The sequence below is a fragment of the Gadus chalcogrammus genome, chromosome 4 (genome assembly GCF_026213295.1).
Source record: "Gadus chalcogrammus isolate NIFS_2021 chromosome 4, NIFS_Gcha_1.0, whole genome shotgun sequence".
Classification (NCBI taxonomy): domain Eukaryota; kingdom Metazoa; phylum Chordata; class Actinopteri; order Gadiformes; family Gadidae; genus Gadus; species Gadus chalcogrammus.
The window spans coordinates 28932186-28941243 of NC_079415.1; the positions used below are offsets into that span (position 1 = coordinate 28932186).

Consider the following 9058-nt stretch of genomic DNA (forward strand, 5'->3'; position numbering starts at 1 on the left):
ATACTGATAGTTATATATTACTAATATATTAATTAAGCTTTACCAACTTTATTATAAGGGTCCCCCATACTGATAGTTATATATTACTAATATATTAATTAAGCTTAACCAACTTTATTATAAGGGTCCCCTATACTGATAGTTATATATTACTAATATATGAATTAAGCTTAACCAACTTGATTATAAGGGTCCCCAATACTAATAGTTATATATTACTAATATATTAATTAAGCTTAACCAACTTTATTATAAGGGTCCCCCATACTGATAGTTATATATTACTAATATATTAATTAAGCTTAACCAACTTTATTATAAGGGTCCCCCATACTGATAGTTATATATTACTAATATATTAATTAAGCTTAACCAACTTTATTATAAGGGTCCCCATACTGATAGTTATATATTACTAATATATTAATTAAGCTTAACCAACTTTATTATAAGGGTCCCCCATACTGATAGTTATATATTACTAATATATTAATTAAGCTTAACCAACTTTATTATAAGGGTCCCCATACTGATAGTTATATATTACTAATATATTAATTAAGCTTAACCAACTTGATTATAAGGGTCCCCCATACTGATAGTTATATATTACTCATATATTAATTAAGCTTAACCAACTTCATTGTAAGAGTCCTATGAGGAGTGGTTCATATTGGGATAGGCAGAAGCACAGTTTAATAACAATTAGTTAAATAATAATATTTCATTAACTTTTACATTAACATATAGTTTGTAAATAAACATTTAACATTTAAATAATGTAAGAAATAACTGTTAATTAGTGCCAAAAATACATTTAGTTAACTATTAATAAATATTAATACAATATTAGTTAATAGATTGTTTTCTATTTGTTAAAACATTAACATACAGATTGTATGCAAACAACTAATATTTAATTAATGATGGAAAAACTATTAACTTGTGCCAAATAGATATTTTAGTAACAATTAACAAATATTAACAAAGAATTAGGTAATGACTAGTTTGCTATTTATTATGGCACCTTATTATAAAGTGTTACCAGTATTTTAAGTTTAATGAAGAGGAATTGTATAAAAGTATTGTTGGGCTTTTTGAGAGAAACAGGGTTATATGGTAGGATATAGAGTAGAAAGAAGGTGTGAATGAGTGAGTGTTTGGATATTTTTGTTTTTTGATTCATTAACTGGATCAGAAGAGGGCGGTAATGCACCAAGTTGTGGATGCCAACCGCCGATAAACCCCAAGAAGAAGAAGAAGAAGATGAGGTCAGGAACATATGGGCGTCCCGTTGCTAGAACACGGCAGCGCCAAACATTTCACTGACGACTGCTTCCTCAACTTGGGCCAATACAGAGCTGGACTTGCTCAACGTCTGAAAATCAAGTCTGGATCAGTACCAACTCTCCTCGGCTCAGCCACAAAACTCGAAAAAGTAAGTTAACTAACGCCATATCATTGTGTTGCTTTACTGTATATGGTTACCTTGTTAGCATTATAATGCTGCTTTAGCATTAGCGCTACAGCTAACAGCCAAGTTACTGTCGCTGATGTTACGGTAGATAGTATCATTTATGTGTGTACAGGGCTCCAGAGTGCGCCTAATTTGGGCGCACATGCGCCTAGAATTCTGGGTAGTGACTGAAAATGTATCTGGTATAATTATTATTATTTATTTTTTTACAGAGCAGTCTATTCATAATATTGTAATAACCACGGAAGAGGCAGTGAATGAAGTATTGATTAGACAGCGATTTATTATGCCGCTTTTCCACTGCATGGTACCAGCTCGACTCGACTCGACACAGCTCGCATTTTTTGCGTTTCCACCGCGAAAACATGGTATCTGGTACCTGAAGTGGCTGCTTTTTCTAGTACCGCCTCGCTCTAGGTTCCAAGCGGCTGAGCCGATGCTAAAAGGTGACGTCGTCAGACGGCCGGCCACTGATTGGTCAGAGAGGGTGACGAAGTCACGAGAGCGACATGGCAACCATGCTGGTAACAGCCATAGCAGCGCCGCAGCCAACATATTGCACTTCTTCAACTTCTTCAACATGCCAGCTAATAATACGAACACGAATACCATCGCATCGATGTCCTCCATTGTTGTTATGTGGGTTCTGTCCATGTGTGGGTTGCGTAGGTCTTGTTTGCGTCGCGTACAAAAATACGTCACGGCCCTTTCGCGCAGCCGACCCCGCCCACGTCCCGGAGGTACTATTTGCGGTGGAAAAGCACCCGTGCTGCTACCGTGTCGAGTCGTGTCGAGTAGTGTCGTGTCGAGTCGAGCTACATGTGCGGTGGAAAAGCGGCATGACACCTAATAAACTGTTGGAACACGCAAGACCGGTAACAATAGAAACGCCGGTAAACAAACCCGCGAAGCCCAATCCAGGGGCCTGTACTACGAAGCTCGATCAGAGGGTTAGCGAGGTATGTTGTGCTGAAAGCCTGGGTTAGCTGTACCATGAAAGTCGATCTCTTTTAGCGTCGCTGTATCACCATGGTGACTTACGCTCGCAACCAAACCTGGGCATTGAGTATTTTTTATCTTTGATTTGGTAGATTGTAGGCAGCATAGATTCTAGGCTGATGCTAGATTCTTCCTGCGCTAAAAAGCCTGGTCCTCTTTGAAAAAGCATCAGGACCAGAGCCCTGCTAAAACACGAGTCAAACTTGGGAGTTGCATTTCAAAGATGGAATTAGTCAAGAGCCCAGAAGGGTTTCAAGACAGATGCCACATGAGCTGGTTTATCATTCTCAAACATCAATGAATTCATAATGCATGAATGTTAGCTGATCAGCTTAGAGGGAAGGAGACGTTGTTGCTTTATAGTGTCGAAATAGAATTATTGCGCTTCGCATGTCATGTTGTGATCAGATAATTTTGCGCTGGTGTTCGTTTCACGTGTACAAATACACAATGCCTCCCTTTATGCAAATAATGTACCAAAACAATTCATTTTTCCTTTTTTTCTCTGTCTGCAGAAGACTGCGATGCCTTTGGAGACCGTAGCACTCAGCGTGCCGCCACCTCAGAGATTCTGGGTGTGGTCGCCCCTGGCTCCTCCCACTCGTCCAGTCACAGCGAGAAACTGGTGGTTAGCAGAATAAAGAATATGTTTGCATTTTTGCACTTGTAAATAGTTAATCGCGTTTTAGCCTACCCTCAGCTGTAAACTCATTCTTGCATGCGAGGGTCTTGAATCCACAAAAAAAAATACACAGGCAAGACATTGAAATTGCAGGGCGTGCCAAGCCACGACCGAACCAGCTTGGCAGTGTGAAAACGCCAAATCTGTCAGTAGTGGGGATTGACAACTATTCTGTGAAAATGAAAGAATATGTCTTGTGTGTGTGTTTCCTTCTTTATGTGGAAAGCAGCAGACCCCAGACACCATTTCAATCAAGGTTGAAGAGGATATTGGTGGAGGCATGCCCGCCGTAGGTTAGTAATACACATTGCATCTATGCAAGAAAACAACCATGATCAACTGAGAATGTACTTGATTCTACCTGCGCTAAAAAGCCTGGTCCTCGTTGGAAAAGCATCATGACCAGCGCCCTGCTAAAACACGAGTCAAACTTCGGAGTTGCATTTCAAAGATGGAATCAGTCAAGAGCCCAGAAGGGTTTCAAGACAGATGCCACATGAGCTGGTTTATCATTCTCAAACATTAATGAATTCATAATGCATGAATGTTAGCTGATCGGCTTAGAGGGAAGGAGACGTTGTTGCTTTTTAGTGTCAAAATATAATTATTGCGCTTGTCTCGCATGCCATGTTGTGATCAGATCACTTTGCGCTGGTGTTCGTTGAGTGTCCTTAACCTGGCCAACCACTTGAGCTTTGAGTCTAGGGAGGAGGGTGCTGGAGGAGACGGCCCTCTCCAAAACTGTGAATCTTTGTCAGCAGTACACATTTTAAACCCTCTGTGTCAATGTTACATACATTTAAAGAGTTTCTTTCACGTGTACAAATACACAATGCCTCCCTTTATGCAAATAATGTACCAAAACAATTACTTTTTCCTTTTTTTCTCCCTCTGCAGAAGACTGCGATGCCTTTGGAGACCGTAGCACTCAGCGTGGCGCCACCTCAAAGATTCTGGCGGTGGTCGCCCCTGGCTCCTCCCACTGGTCCAGTCACAGCGAGAAACTGGTGGTTAGCAGAATAAAGAATATTTTGGCATTTTTGCACTTGTAAATAGTTAATCGCATTTTAACCTACACTCAGATGTGAACTCATTCTTGCATGCGAGGGTCTTGAATCCACAAAAAAAAATACACAGGCAAGACATTGAAATTGCAGGGCGTGCAATTGCAGGGCGTGGTTCGGTCGCGTTTGCGACCGAACCAGCTTGGCAATGTAAAAACGCCTATTCTGTCGGTAGTGGGGATTGAAAACTATTCTGTGAAAATGACAGAATATATGTCTTGTGTGTGTTTCCTTCTTTATGTGGAAAGCAGCAGACCCCAGACACCATTTCAATCAAGCTTGAAGAGGATATTGGTGGAGGCATGCCCGCCGTAGGTTAGTAATACACATTGCATCTATGCAAGGCAAGGCAAGGCAACTTTATTTATATAGCACTTTTCATACACAAGGCAGACTCAAAGTGCTTCACATATAAACATTGTCATACAATAAAATAAAATAATAGGTAAGTAAAAGAAAAACATATGCAAAAAATAGAAGTTAAAAGGCATTTTAGTATTAAAATAGAAAATAAAGGCAAAGTTAAAAAAGCTTTTTTAGAAAGTGCAATGTATTTCAGATTTAGCAGAAAGCTATAGCAAACATAAAAGTCTTCAGTCTTGTTTTAAAGGTGCTCAGAATTGGGGCAAGTCTTAAATCCTCTGGGAGTTTATTCCAGCTATTTGTTGCGTAGTAACTAAATCCTGCTTTCCCGTTTTTTGTGTTTACTCTGGGGATAATTAACAGATTGGTCTCAGAGCTTCTTAGTGGTCTAAAAGGCTGATGTAGTGGAAGCATATCAGTTAATAATTTTGGGCCTAAACCATGTAGGGATTTATAGGTAAGCAACATGATTTTAAAATCAATTCTCTGACCTACAGGAAGCCAATGTAACGATTTCAGAATTGGTGTAATATGATCAAATTTTTTGGTCTTTGTTAGAACTCTAGCAGCAACATTCTGAACAAGCTGAAGCTTCCTCAGAGTTTGTTTTGGGAGACCTGTAAGGAGACCATTGCAGTAATCAAGCTTACTAGTGATAAAGGCATGTACAAAACAACCTTGATCAACTGAGAATGTACTCGATTTTGCCTTCCCAGTAGGAGCCTTTAACCCTTGACCATCCAAAGGGCGACAAGGAAAATGCATAATCAACAAATAGAAGTTAGAATGTCAAAATATAAATCTTCCAATACACAAGTTTGTACAAAGTACATACTGTGTAGCTTTGTGAAAATGATTCATTAAAAACTTTCTCTCTTTCTCTGTTTTCCTCTCTGAAGAAGACGATGACATCAGAGACTGCAGCACGCAGCGCGGCGCCACCTCGGAGAGTCTGCGTGTGGACGCCCCTGGCTCCTCCCACATGTCAAGTCACAACGGGGAGCTGCGCATCCCGAGCGTTTACGGACAAGGGGAGGGCCCACTGGCGGTGGACGGCCATGACACCCTCTTTGCCGCGTCAGAACTGGAGTCCTTGAGCTCGCTGTCCGCTGACCACAGCGTGGCCAAGAGCCTGAACTGCAGCGTACGGCTCGTCCGCCTTGAGGAGCTGACTGGGCATCAGGGCGGCCGCAAGGGCCGGCCCGGTGTCTTGTGTGGAAAGGTTGTTCCCAACAATGCCAATATGATCGTCCCCATGAGGACCCACAACGACGAGAAGCCGTACAGGTGTGACCAATGCACGAAGTGCTTCAGTCTGAAAGGCATCCTGACGCGCCACATGATGACTCACTCTGGGGAGAAGCCCTACAAGTGTGACCAATGCACGAAGTGCTTCAGTCGGACAAGCCACCGGAATATCCACATGACAACTCACTCAGGCGAGAAGGCCTACAAGTGTGACCAATGCATGAAGTGCTTCAGTCAGAAAGGCCAGCTGAATATCCACATGAGGACTCACACTGGGGAGAAGCCCTACAGGTGTGACCAATGCCTGAAGAGCTACCATCGGAAATGCGACCTGGAGAGCCACCTGAGGACTCACTCCGGTGAGAAGCCCTACAAGTGTGACCAATGTACGAAGCGCTAAAGTCAGACAAGCAACCTGAAGATCCACATGAGAACTCTCACCGGCGAGAAGCCCTACAAGTGTGACCAATGCACGAAGTGCTTCAGTCTGAAAGGCACCCTGAAGTTCCACATGTCGACTCACTCTGGGGAGAAGCCCTACAGGTGTGACCAATGCACGAAGTGCTTCAGTCAGAAGGGCAGCCTGAATCTTCACATGAGGACTCACACCGGCGAGAAGCCCTACAGGTGTGACCAATGCACGAAGGGCTTCATTGTGAAAGGTAACCTGAAGATCCACATGAGGACTCACTCCGGCGAGAAGCCCTACAGGTGCGACCAATGCAAGAAGGGCTTCAGTCAGACAAGCAACCTGAAGATCCACATGAGGACTCACTCTGGGGAGAAGCCCTGCGTGTGTCTGCAGTGCAACGCCAGCTACAGCGACCCAAACAGTTTGCGTTTGCACATGCTCAAGCACAGTTTGGCACGGGGTAACGGGACGCTTTGATTGAGACCTCTGTCTGGTATTGGTTTAAATTACTGATTTTAGTTTTTCTTTTTATCACAATTAAACGCTTTCAACTTTTGATTCGCTTTCTGTTTTTATTAATAATCGATGTCTGTGTTGAATAACTTATTTCTAGGACACTTCTGACAGCAAAATATTTGATTTAATGTAGAGCTTGATCAGGGGAAGATACAGGCAGCAAAGTTACCAAGCATACAGTCAATGAGACGATGGGTGTACATGATTCTTATAGGAAACGTTCACATCGTGGGTAAATACAAAGGTCAGGGGGAGGGGCCTTCGTGGAGTTTAGGATTGGCCAGAGGAGAGACCAAGTTAAATTGCAAAGAAGTCTGTGGATTGGCCTCAGTATCAAACTTGGTGCCCACAGTTGCAAATGGAAACTATCTAAACACCTTTCAATTAGAGAGGGCGGAAGGTATCTCTAGGACCATGGAGAATGGATAGAAATTCATTGAAATTGAGTTGAGGGTTCATATAATTTGTATATTAAAGTTACGCTTGATATTGCCACAACATTGTCATTACCGTTATCTTTGTTATTAGAAAAAGCCTGCAAAGTTCACTTGTGAAATAGACTGCGATTGAACCCCACATTATACATGATTCTGTTCATTCCACTGACCTTTCCATTCCGTGCGCTTAATGCTAACTACCTTGGATGGATTGTATCATAATAGGCGATAACGGTTGAAGATGATCCATTTTAAAAGGTCCCTGGTTAAATGTCTAGATCTCAGTGATGCTCAGTTTCGGCCGGTCCTCCCTCTAGAAGGCAGCATTATTCTAACGGGACAAAGTCAGAAGATTCCTAGCATTGGTCCCCCTTCACTCCCTGTTTGCAGCGGCGGCTGGTGATCCAATTCGTGGGTGGGGTGCAGTAATGGACGGGGGTCCTCCCCAAGAAAATATAGAATTGGTTTCTGGGATGCCCACTAGCTAAAAATGTATTCCGATTCATTGCCTAATTCCTGACTTGCAGGGCCTGGACAAGCCTACACTGCTTTCACTTTCACTCCACTAGTTATTGCTATTAGACCCATGGTTGTTATTCTGATATTGAGGCATATCATGATCAATGTCCTATAGTGTTTTACCCGAGTCTCAAGGTCTATTTCAAATGCAAATACATGCCAAAAGACTTAATTAATATGTAACTTACTTGTTCCTTTTAAGTATAACATTGCGTGATTGAGGAGTCCAATTCCTCCACTGAAATGGGTAGAAAGTGCTTTTACGGCTCTCTGCTAATTATCAAACTATCACTTCTCTCTGGATATAGTTATATTGTGCAATGCACGAATGCTGCTGAGGGAGGTAGGCTATTAGATTCATTGGCTGAATTGTCCAATCAGCTCCAAATTACTACAATGTGTTGAAACACAAGACAGTGTAGTGACAAGTGTTTCTTCAATACTCTGAGTAATTCAGTTACTGTTGGGAAAGGAGAACAAGCCTATCTTGATGAATCCTTCATGTTGTGTGTTCAGTAACAGGGGTAGGGTTTGTGTTCGGTCTTTCTTCTTTGTGTGTGTGTGTGTGTGTGTGTGTGTGTGTGTGTGTGTGTGTGTGTGTGTGTGTGTGTGTGTGTGTGTGTGTGTGTGTGGCTGCAGTTCAGAAGGTGAACTGCACCAAGGAGGATTCACCGCCCCCAAATTGTTCCACATGCATTTACTTTGATACGTCTTTGATGTGTCGTTCAGAAAAAACTAAGTGTATGGTGTTTGGAAATAAGAAAAAGATGCCATCGCAGACAATTAAATTGTGCGACAACAATCTTGAGAAAGTCAAGTACTTTAAGTTTCTAGGAATGTGGTTGGACGAAAGAATGACAGGGAAAAAGCATATTGAGATGGTAGCTTTGAAGTGTGGGAAAATAAATAATGTCCTTAGGTGTGTGGCTGGTTCAGACTGGGGGGCTGATAGAGAATCAATGATGAGGATTTACAGAGCAATGATAAGATCAGCAATTGATTATGGATGCATGGTTTATGGATCAGCAGCTCTTTCAGTGTTAAACAAATTAGACATAGTCCAAGCTAAAGCCTTAAGAGTGTCCTGTGGAGCATTCTGTACAACTCCAATAGCAGCATTACTAATACAAATGGATGAGATGCCGCTAGTATTAAGAAGATATAAACTTGGCTTGAAATACCTAATGAAGCTCAAAGGACAAAGGGAAGTGTTACCAACAAAAGACCTACTGAGTGATCATTGGGAGTTTATGGGAATAAGAAAAACTAAAACTAACTTTGCAGAAAATCTTAAATCTGTGGCGCAGGACATTGGTATCAGGGATGTTAGTGTTTGTCCTC

The 9058-nt window shown here is 41.9% G+C and overlaps 1 pseudogene; it reads left to right on the forward strand.

Moving 5' to 3' along the window:
• Positions 1 to 1277: 1277 nt before the first annotated feature.
• Positions 1278 to 7301, forward strand: LOC130380322 (zinc finger protein 664-like; annotated as a pseudogene).
• The last annotated feature ends 1757 nt before the right edge of the window (positions 7302 to 9058 follow it).